Below are 10,007 nucleotides of genomic sequence, written 5' to 3'. Positions count from 1 at the left end.
AGATTTTTAAGTTCCAAATTTTCTCCCCATCTCACCCCTCCCTCCACCCCAAAACACTGTGCATTCTGATCACCCTTTCCCCCAATCTGCCCTCCCTTCTATCATACCCCTCCCTTCCCTTATCCCCATCTTCTCTCTTTTCTTGCAGGGCAAGATAGATTTCTATAGCCTATTACCTGTATTTCTTATTTCCCTGTTGTATGCAAAAACAATTCTCAACACTGGTTCCTAAAACTTTTGAGTTCCAACTTCTCTCCCTTCTTCCCTCCCCACTCATCCCCACTGAGAAAGTAAACCACTAAAAGGCTATACATGTGTAGTTATGAAAATGACTTTCATAATATTCATGTTGTGATAGACTACTATATTCCCCTCCATCCTATCCTACCCCCCCATTTATTCTATTCTCTCTTTTGACCTTGTCCCTTCCCAAAAATGTTTACTTCTAATTACTTCCTCCTCTCATTTGCCTTCCCTTCTATCATCCCCCCACAACCCATTTATCCCCTTCTCCCCTACTTTCCTGTAGTGTAAGATAGATTTTCATATCAAATTGAGTGCTCATGTTATTCTTTCCTTAAGTCAAATGTGATGAGAGTAAGCTTCATTTTTTCCCTCCCACCTCCCCTTTTTTCCCCTCCATTGAAAAAGCTTTCTCTTGCCTCTTTTATGAGAGATAATTTGCCCCATTGCATTTCTCTCTTTCTCCTCCCAATATATTCCTCTCTTGCCCCTTAATTATTCTTTAGATATCATCCCTTCCTATTCAACTCACCCTGTGCCCTCTGTCTATATGTATATAATCCCTCCAACTACCCAGATACTGAGAAAAGTCTCAAGAGTTCCAAATATTATCTTTCCATGTAGGAATGTAAACAGTTCAACTTTAGTAAGTCCCTTATGATTTCTCCTTCTTATTTACCTTTTCATGCTTCTCTTGATTCTAACGTCTGAAAGTCAGATTTTCTATTCAACTCTGGTCTTTTTCATCAAGAATGCTTGCAAGCCTTCTATTTCATTGAATGATTATTTTTTCCCCTGAAGTATTATATTCATTTTTTCTGGGTAGATGATTCTTGGTTTTAATTCTAGTTTGTTTGCCTTCTGGAATATCTTATTCCAAGCCCTTAGATCTCTTTATGTCGAAGCTGTTAGATCTTGTGTTATCCTGATTGTATTTTCACAATACTTGAATTGTTTTTTTCTGGCTACTTGCAATATTTTCTCCTTGACCTGGGAACTCTGGAATCTCACTACAATATTCTTAGGAGTTTTTCTTTTCAGATCTCTTTCAGGAAGTGATCGGTGGATTTTTTCAATATTTATTTTACCCTCTGGTTCTAGAATATCAAGGCAGTTTTCCTTGATAACTTCATGAAAGATGATTTCTAGGCTCTTTTTTTGACTGTGGCTTTCAGGTAGCCTCATAATTTTCAAATTGTCTCTCCTGGAGTTGTTTTCCAGGTCAGTTGTTTTTCCAATGAGATATTTCATATTATCTTCTATTTTTTCATTCTTTTGGTTTTATTTTGTAATTTCTTGGTTTCTCATAAAGTCATTAGGTTCCATCTTCTCCATTCTAATTTTTAAAGAACTGTTTTCTTCAGTGAGCTTCTGACCTTCATTTTCCATTTGACTAATTCTACTTTTTAAAGCATTCTTCTCCTCATTGGCTTTTTGGACCTCTTTTGCCAATTGGATTAGTTTATTTTTATTTTTATCATTATTATTATTATTTTCAGTGTTCTACAATCACTTCCATAGATCTTAGATTTTTTCCCCTCCCTCTTCTCTTCCCCCATACGTTCCCATTCCCTCCCTGAGATGGCACACAGTTTTATATAGATTCTACACATACATTCCTATTAAATACATTTTTACCTTAGACATGTTGCATAGAAGAATTAAAATGAATGGGAGAAATCATAAAACAAAACATAATACAAAAGAAAATGGTCTGCTTCATTCCGTGATCAAATTCCATGTGGATGTGGAAGGCATTTTGCCTTAAGAGACCTTTGGGAATTATTTAAGTCCTTGCATTGCAATGAACTACTAAGTCTATCAGAAAAATTCCCAACACTGTGGTTGTTGCTGTGTCCAAAGTTCTCCTGATTCTGCTCCCTTCACTCAGCATCAGTTCATATAAGTCTTTTCAGGCCTCTCTGAAGTCTTCCTGTTCATCATTTCTTATAGCACAATAGTATTCCATTACAGTCATATACCACAATTTATTTAGCCATTCCCCAAGTGATAGGCATTCCCTTGATTTCCAGTTTTGGGCTACCACAAAGAGAGCTGCTATAAATACTTTTGTAGGGACCCTTTCCCATTTTTATGATCTCTTGGCAATACAGTTCTAGGAGAGGTATTGCTGGGTTAAAGGGTATGCAAATTTTTGTAGCCCTTTGGGCATAGTTCTAAATTGCTCTCCAGCATGGTTGGATCAGCTCACAGCTCCACTAACAATGAATGTGTTCCAACTCTCCCTCATCTTCTCCAACATTTATCGTCTTCCTGTTTTGTCATGTTAGCCCATCTGATAGGTGTGATGTGGTACCTTAGAGTTGTTTTGATTTGCATTACTCTAATCAATAGTGATTTAGAGCATTTTTTCATATCACTATAGACATCTTTAATTTCTTCCTCTGAAAACTGCCTGTTCATATCCTTTGATCATTTATCAATTGGAGAATGAAAGTTAATCTATTTTTAAAGGTGTTATTTTCTTCAACATTTTTTGGGGTCTCCTTTAGCAAGCTGTTGACTTGCTTTTCATGATTTTCCTGCTTTGCTCTCATTTCTCTTCCCAATTTTTCCTCCACCTCTCTTACTTGATTTTCAAAATCCTTTTTGAGCTTGTTCATGACCTGAGACCAATTCATATTTATATTGGAGGTTTTGGAAGTAGAAGCCTTGACTTTTATGTCTTCCTCTGATGGTAAGCATTGTTCTTCCTCATCGGAAAGGATGGAAGAAAATACTTGTTCATCAAGAAAGTAACCTTCTATAGTCTTATTTTTTTCCCCTTTTTTGGGCATTTTCCCAGCCTGTTACTTGACTTTTGAGTCCTTTGTCAGGTAGAGGGTATACTCTAGGGACCTAAGTTCTCAGCTCCTGAAAGGTGGCACAATCAAGGGAGAGGAGTTTACTCCTCTCCTGGCCTGTGCTCTGGTCTGGGAGCAACCACCAGCTTCTTTGCCCAGTATCTGTGAGTAGAATTCCCTCTCCTGAGCCTCCACCAGGTCCACCAGGCCAGTGCTCCTCCTCACCCTAGGGCTGCCACTCAGGGCTGAGATTCAGATGAGCTGCTCAATTCCCCCAGTGGCTTTAGGCTGAGGGATCTTAAAATGGATGCTGTGCCACAGCAACAGCTGCCTCCCTGGGGCCACTGGGGTCAGACCCCATTCCCTTCTCACCCAGGTGAAAGAGCTTTCTCACTGACCTTTGAAGCTATCTTTGTTATTTGTGGGTTGAATAATCTGGGAACCACAGCTGCTGCCAGGGATTCTGCCCCCTGAGGCCTGCTCCAGTCCTGTCCTTGGCATGCTGCGAGGCCAAGGCTGGGTTACACTCTGCTCACTGCATGGTGTGATAGACCTTTCTTGTCAGCCTTCCAGGCTGTCTTGAGCTGGAAATCTCTTTCACTCTGTCGTTTTGTGGCTTCTGCTGCTCTAGAATTTGTTTAGGGTCATTTTGCACAGGTATTTTCTGGGCTATGGGGGAAGAGCTAGAGTAGGTGCATCTTTCTGCTCCGCTATCTTGGTTGTACCCCTCTGCTCTAATTTTCAAGGAATCTGTTGCTTGGGTAAAGTTTTGTACCTCTTGCACCAAACTATTAATTCTCACTTCTTTCTTCTATAACTCTCATTTCTTTTCCCATTATTTCTTGTAGCATTCTCAGTTCATTTATAAAATCATTTTAGTTCTTCAAAAAAAATATTCTTGCTTCCTCTCTTCCAGGAATTCTAGATGAACTTGTGTCCAAACTGATTTTTTTTTTGAGGCTTTGCTTGTAGATGTTTTGGATTTATTCTTGTCTTCTGGGTTTGTATTTGTCACCATAATAGGTCATTTTGGTGTGATTCTTTTTTTCTATGATTGTTTATTATTTCAACCTTGCTTCTTGACTTTGGACTTTGTGTTAGAATTAGGGTCAGGGTTAGATTCACGTAATTACTGCTTACTTTCATCCTTGATCTTTTCTCAGTACATAGACTAGGGTCTGGAACTGCTCTTGCACTGGACCTCAAAACTCCTTGCCAACCCTAGGAGCAGTTTTCCTTCTCAGTTCATGCTTTATCTATGGCCCAGCATTTGTTAAGAAGTGCCAGAGCTGCCAGTGAGTATCTGTCCCTGCTCCATACACAGGATCAGCCCCTTCTGTGCCAGACCTGAGACTTCTTCTTGCTCAAGTATACTCTGGGGTCTGCTCATGGTGATTATTCCCTGTTCCTGGCTACACTTTGTCCCCAGTGTCTGCAGACCTCTCTGTCTCCCTGATCTCACTTTGGCTAAAATAAATAAATAAATAAAAGACTGTGATATTTTTTCCTTAGATTTTTCCAATTAAAACTTAATCTGGTCTTCTAGACTTATGTGGAATACTTGTGAGAGGAGAGTTCATGTGTAACTCCTCCTGCTACTCTGTCATCTCATACTTCTTACTACATCATTGGGATCATGGTACCATAGAAGCATCATAACAAAGACAGATATTTGGTATTCACTTAAGCAAATATACGTGAAACCTTTATAAAAATAATTACAATACTATTAGGATAGAAATCAAAAGTAAGCTATTAGAGCAAAACTCATACACAGGGAGAGGGTAAAGGAATATAGTAAATATGATGCAATGTCAATTAGAATATTAATGAGCAACTTTATGCAACTGGTTAAAATTATAAATTTTATATTTATATAATATATAACATAATAAAAATAAAATTATATAAATAAATTTATATAAATAGACAAGAATATCAAGAAATGTTCTGGGGCAGGGGAAAGAGTAGTGAAATTAAAGTATATTATAAGTCATTAATTATCAGTACTATAGTATTAGCCCCCAAATCTCAGAAAAATGCACCAATGTAACTGACACCCTTGTGTCAGGAGAACCCTCCAGATATGAACGCCCAGGTGTGCTCACAGGGCCTCTCCTTCTCTGTCTGGCTCATTGCCCACATCCAGATTATCTTGGAACTTTAGTGTCTGACACGCCTCCAAGGACAATTCCATTTACAATCATCCGGGCTAGAACATGAATAGTTTCACTTATAAGTTAATGGAAACTGGTAGAATTCAACTGAGCCTATAAAAAGTAATAATGCTTATCACTGAGTAAGAACATACAACTTACAACACTGCCCTGGATAGGGAAGGGGGGATGATCAGGATTTGCTCCCGAAACTGGGGCTTCCCACTGTCTTCAAAGTAGTGCTTGCTGCTTAAAGCACTCATTTATCACTTCTCTGCAGGTTACTGCAGCTCCCCTGCCTCTGTTCCTTCTTGGTCCCCTCCACGGTTCTCTTTCCTGAAACTATCTGTCCTCAGCAACCATCAACTAATAGTTAGTCTACCATCTTGTTTTCTACAGCTCCATTTCTTAGAGCTCTCAACTTTCCTTCCTCTCCCCTCTTGTTCTGGAAACTATCTTTAACTCCCAGGAGGTGATTATTTTGCTGCTAAAGAGCATGCTGCTGACGATCTATTTTCTACCCTTGCCTCCAGCAGATGGTGGTCAGTACCTGTCCAGGGGGACCAGCTCTCTAGTAATGCCCCGTATGGGGGGGGAGGGGAAACATTAGTTGTACTTACAATTCAAAGACATAACTTCTTGATTCTTTTGTAAAAATAAAATGAAGTTTTATTGGTCTTTTCTTTTTACATCACAGTCATTTCTAAATATCCCTTTGCCTTGTAACAAAAGAAAATAACTCAACACAGATACGGTCTGTGTATAGTGACCATCTCCTAGACAATTATTGACTTTCAGAATGAATCTTCCTTTTAGTAAGTAACCTTAAGCTTTTTTTTTAAACACACACAGTCCCAAGCCCTATGACTCATCAGAGGCTTTGCAGGGACTAGTCACTAGAGTTCATATTACAAGCCATTCTCTCCCTCCAACACAATGTAGCCTCACAGTGACACTTTTTATTTCATCTATCCTCCAGCATCTGGACAGTGCATCTCCTTCTCATATCTGGGGTTTAGGAGAAGCATCCTGCTCTAAACCTAATTACTCCTCTACCTTCTACTTTCCCCTGGGTTAGGTGCGCCGGCTTATTCAAATCAAACTGTGTTCTCAAAATATCTCAAAAAGGGAGATAAGATGTCACTGGCTCCTTCTGATGTAGGCACTGGGACAACAAAAAGTGAGATTTAAATAGTCCCTGGCATATAATAGAATTGTGATCCAATAGATAGAACTGAATGTACACAAAAGGTCAGTGAGTACAGCCTGTGTCAGAGGCTTTCACATGACACGTAGGGCTTGGACACACTTTGAAGCATTTCTCACATCTCTGGCTCATTGCTTCCACTCAGAAAACCAGGAAATTTGACGAAATGATATCACATAGGGTTGTGATACCAAACCTCTTTGTAAGCGCACATTTCATAAAGTTCAAAGAAGATAACAGAACTCTAATAAGAACTTGTGGAAAGTAGTGACTCAGCAATAAGTAATACTTCCCTAGAGACCTGTATAACCTTACTGACTTAAAGTTATTTGAAATACTAATTTTATTAAAATTAAAATATTAAAAAATAGTTTAAAAATCATTGGTTTTCCATTTTTAAATTTGTAAAAAGCATTGAATTTAAAAAATTTTTAAGTGTTGAATGTTTTAAGTTTGTTGTGTTAAATTTAAAAATAAAATTGGGCTGGAAAAGATAAAGCCCAGTGGGGAGAAGCCAAAAAGGAAGTGGGAGAGAAAGAGTTAACATATATTCTCTGAGTTCATATCCTTGGCAACCCCTTGAAACACCACACCCAAGTAGTGATTTCCTACCAGATTTAAGCCTTGTTTAGACCTTAATTTTTGTATGAGTAATTTTTTGCACGTATCCCCACAAGAATTTTAGAATAGTTGACATCATCCTCTGGCAGCTGCAACCGGAGGCATGACCCCTGACTATGAAAAGCAGCAGACCCTAGAGATTTAAGCCTCTCTAAGGTCAGGGTGAATTTAAAGTCCACATAAAATACAAGCATTGAGTAAGGAGTTTTCTGTTTGAGTAGGAGCTACTATCCTTCCCTCTAATCTGCCCGTACAGGATGTGTGTCCCTGTTCTTATCCCAGTTGAAGGTGGGGTCCTTGAGGACCTTTTGTCCTTTTTTACCTAATGCCAAGCACGGTGCCTGGACACACAGTAGACATTTAACAAATGTCTGTTCCTTGATGATACCTGTAAGGTGCCTTGTAAGCTGTAAAGTGCTGTGTGAATACCAAATGTTATCCACAAGGAACTGTAATGAAGTCCCGGATTCAAATCCAGAAGAATATAGGACTCTTCTTGAGATCGAGGACTTCCTTTTTGTCTTTGTATCCCCAGTTATGCCTCACTTACTGGCAAGTTACTTAACCCTGTTTGCCTCAGTTTCCTCATCTGTAAAGTGAGCTGGAGAAGGAAAAGGCAAACCATTCCAGAATCTTTGCCAAGAAAAAAACCTCAATGAGGTTGAGAAGAGTTGGACTTGACAATCCCTAGTGACTAGGGGGGACCTTTTGTAGCAAAAATTCGTTTACTTTTTCCTCTTCCTGACCCCATTTGGGGTTTTCTTGGCAAAGATGCTGAAGTGGTTTGCCCTTTCCTTCTCCAGCTCATTTTACAGATGAGGAAATTGAGGCAAACAGGTTTAAGTGACCTGCTTGGGGTCATACAGTAAGTATCTGAGGCTGGATTTGAACTCAGGTCCTCCTGAGTCGAGCCCTAGGATTCTACCACTTCATCACCTGTATGCCCTAGCAAAATTTGTGTTCTTTAATAAATGTTTATTGAATTTGGTTGAAACTGGAATCTGTATAAGCCTCCTCAAGTCACTCAACTCCTAAGCCTCAGTTTCCCTAACTCAAAGGTCTTTGTAGATCTTAAAAGTGTTATGTAAGCACACAAAATTACTTACCTTTCCAAACTAGGATCCTGCTCTGACTGTGTGACCCCGACTGAGTCATTTAACCTCCCTGTGCCTCAGTTTACTCATCTGTAAAAGGGGAGGGTGGGGGGTGGACTTCATATTCGCTAAATTCCAAACCCCTACAGTTTTCTAAACTTCCGATCCCAGGCTAGTTACGGGAGCCTGGGTGAGTTATGTAACCTCCCCGTGCCTCAGTTTCCTCATCTGTAAAAAGAGGGGGAGGGGCCTCCTTGGTTATCTACAGTCCCCTCCAGTTTTAAACTTCTGATCGCAGGGACTGGTCACGCCCATCTCTTACGGGACTACAATTCCCATGACGCCCCGCCACCGAGAGCCGCGTGTGCGCACGCGCGGGCGGGCACGGCGGGAGGGGGCACGAGCCCTTGCGAGGAGCCGGGTAGGACTTGGTGCCGTGCTGAGCGGCTCGGGCGGCGGGGTCTGAGCGGAGCCCCCGGGGCTGGAGACCGGGGAAGTGGGCGGCGGCGGCGACTGGCAGCCCTGGCAGCCGGCAGGTAAGCGCCCCCCGGGCCCTTCCAGGAAGTCGGCGTGCCCCCGGCCCTGGTGGCGCGGAGGGAGCGGCGCTCTCGCCTCGCCTCGCCTCGACTTCCTCCTCTCCCCGCGGGCTCCGCCGCCGCCGGCTCCGGGGAGCGGCCGGCGGCCTTTCGGGGGGCGCATCCGGCGGGCGCCGGGGGAAGTGGGGCGGCTGGGCGTGGCCCGCGCGCCCCGGGGGGCCGGGCGGTCCGGGCTGCGGCCGGCGGGGGGGGCAGCTCCCGGCCCGGCCCGGCTCGGTCCGGCTCGGCTCCCCAGCCCGGCCCGGCCCGCACGGGCGCCCGTCTGACCAGGTGGGCGCGCAGCGTGCAGCCCGGCCAGGTGTCTGGACGGTCCTGGTTCCCAGGTAGAACGCCCAGGTGCCCGGCCATTGTTCCGGGGAGGGTGGCTTCCAGGCTTCGGGGACGAGAAGGTCCGAGCCTCCCCAGGACATCCGAGCGCGGGCACGCCCCGGGCGCCCAGGGTCCGTACCTGTCCTTGCGAGTGCTGCCCGACGGGCGTTTGCCCCGAGCAGGTGGCCTGGGAGTCGCCCCTTCACCCACCTTCTCACCCTCACCCCAAACATTGCCTGGTAGGCTCCGCGTTCCATTTCCTGGAGGAGGAAAAGCCCAAATCTCCTGATTCTGAGAACGTCAGCTCCCTGCGGGCTGGCCCCTTTACAGCCAGCGGGCCTTTGCTAAGTGCCTGCACTGGGCGCCAGGCATACCGTGCCGCTGGCCTGGGATGGGCAAAGGAGCGGGTACCCTGCATGTGGTAACAAAAAGTGTCTTGTATGCAGCATGCCTTAATAAAGGCACGTTGAATCGAGCTGTAAAATGGGGAGAGGACTGGCCGGAGGTCTTTCCTGTTTTTAAAGCCTTTCAGTCTGTTATTTTCTTCTCTCAACAGGCACACATGTAGAGTGCCTCAAAGGTCTTAGTGCAGTTTCCAGCCTTGAGAGTGTAAAACTGCACCAAGACTGTAGAGTTTACAGAGTGCTCTCCACACTATGACTGAGGTTATTCCTGCTGCAAGGACTAGTAACTGCATTTGACAGATGGGGAAACTAAAACTCAGATCCAATGGTTGCTTACCCTCACTGAGATTAAAATTCATGTCTTCTGACTCCAAATCCACTCCTTTTCCCACCCTACCATGCTCCCTTTCCCTGCCTCATTTCCTGTTGTTCAGTCATGTAGGACTCACCATGACCCCATTTGAGGTGTTCTTGGCAGAGGTTCTGAAGTGCTTTGCCATTTCCTTCTCCAGTTCATTTTACAAATGAGGAAACTGAGACAAGCAGGGTTAAGGGACTTACTCAAGGTCCCAC

The 10,007-nt window shown here is 43.4% G+C and overlaps 1 protein-coding gene across 1 annotated transcript in view; it reads left to right on the top strand.

Moving 5' to 3' along the window:
• Positions 1–8,493: 8,493 nt before the first annotated feature.
• Positions 8,494–10,007, top strand: part of TMOD3 (tropomodulin 3) — a 70,122-nt gene continuing 68,608 nt past the window's right edge. The window contains exon 1 of the mRNA XM_072622750.1: positions 8,494–8,661. The gene's annotated coding sequence lies outside the window, so the exon portion shown is untranslated. The remainder of the gene's footprint in view (positions 8,662–10,007) is intronic.

This window comes from Notamacropus eugenii, chromosome 7 (assembly GCF_028372415.1).
Source record: "Notamacropus eugenii isolate mMacEug1 chromosome 7, mMacEug1.pri_v2, whole genome shotgun sequence".
In the NCBI taxonomy this organism is placed as follows: domain Eukaryota; kingdom Metazoa; phylum Chordata; class Mammalia; order Diprotodontia; family Macropodidae; genus Notamacropus; species Notamacropus eugenii.
Note: the sequence above shows the minus strand (reverse complement) of the source record. Positions and strands in the feature narration are given on the sequence as shown.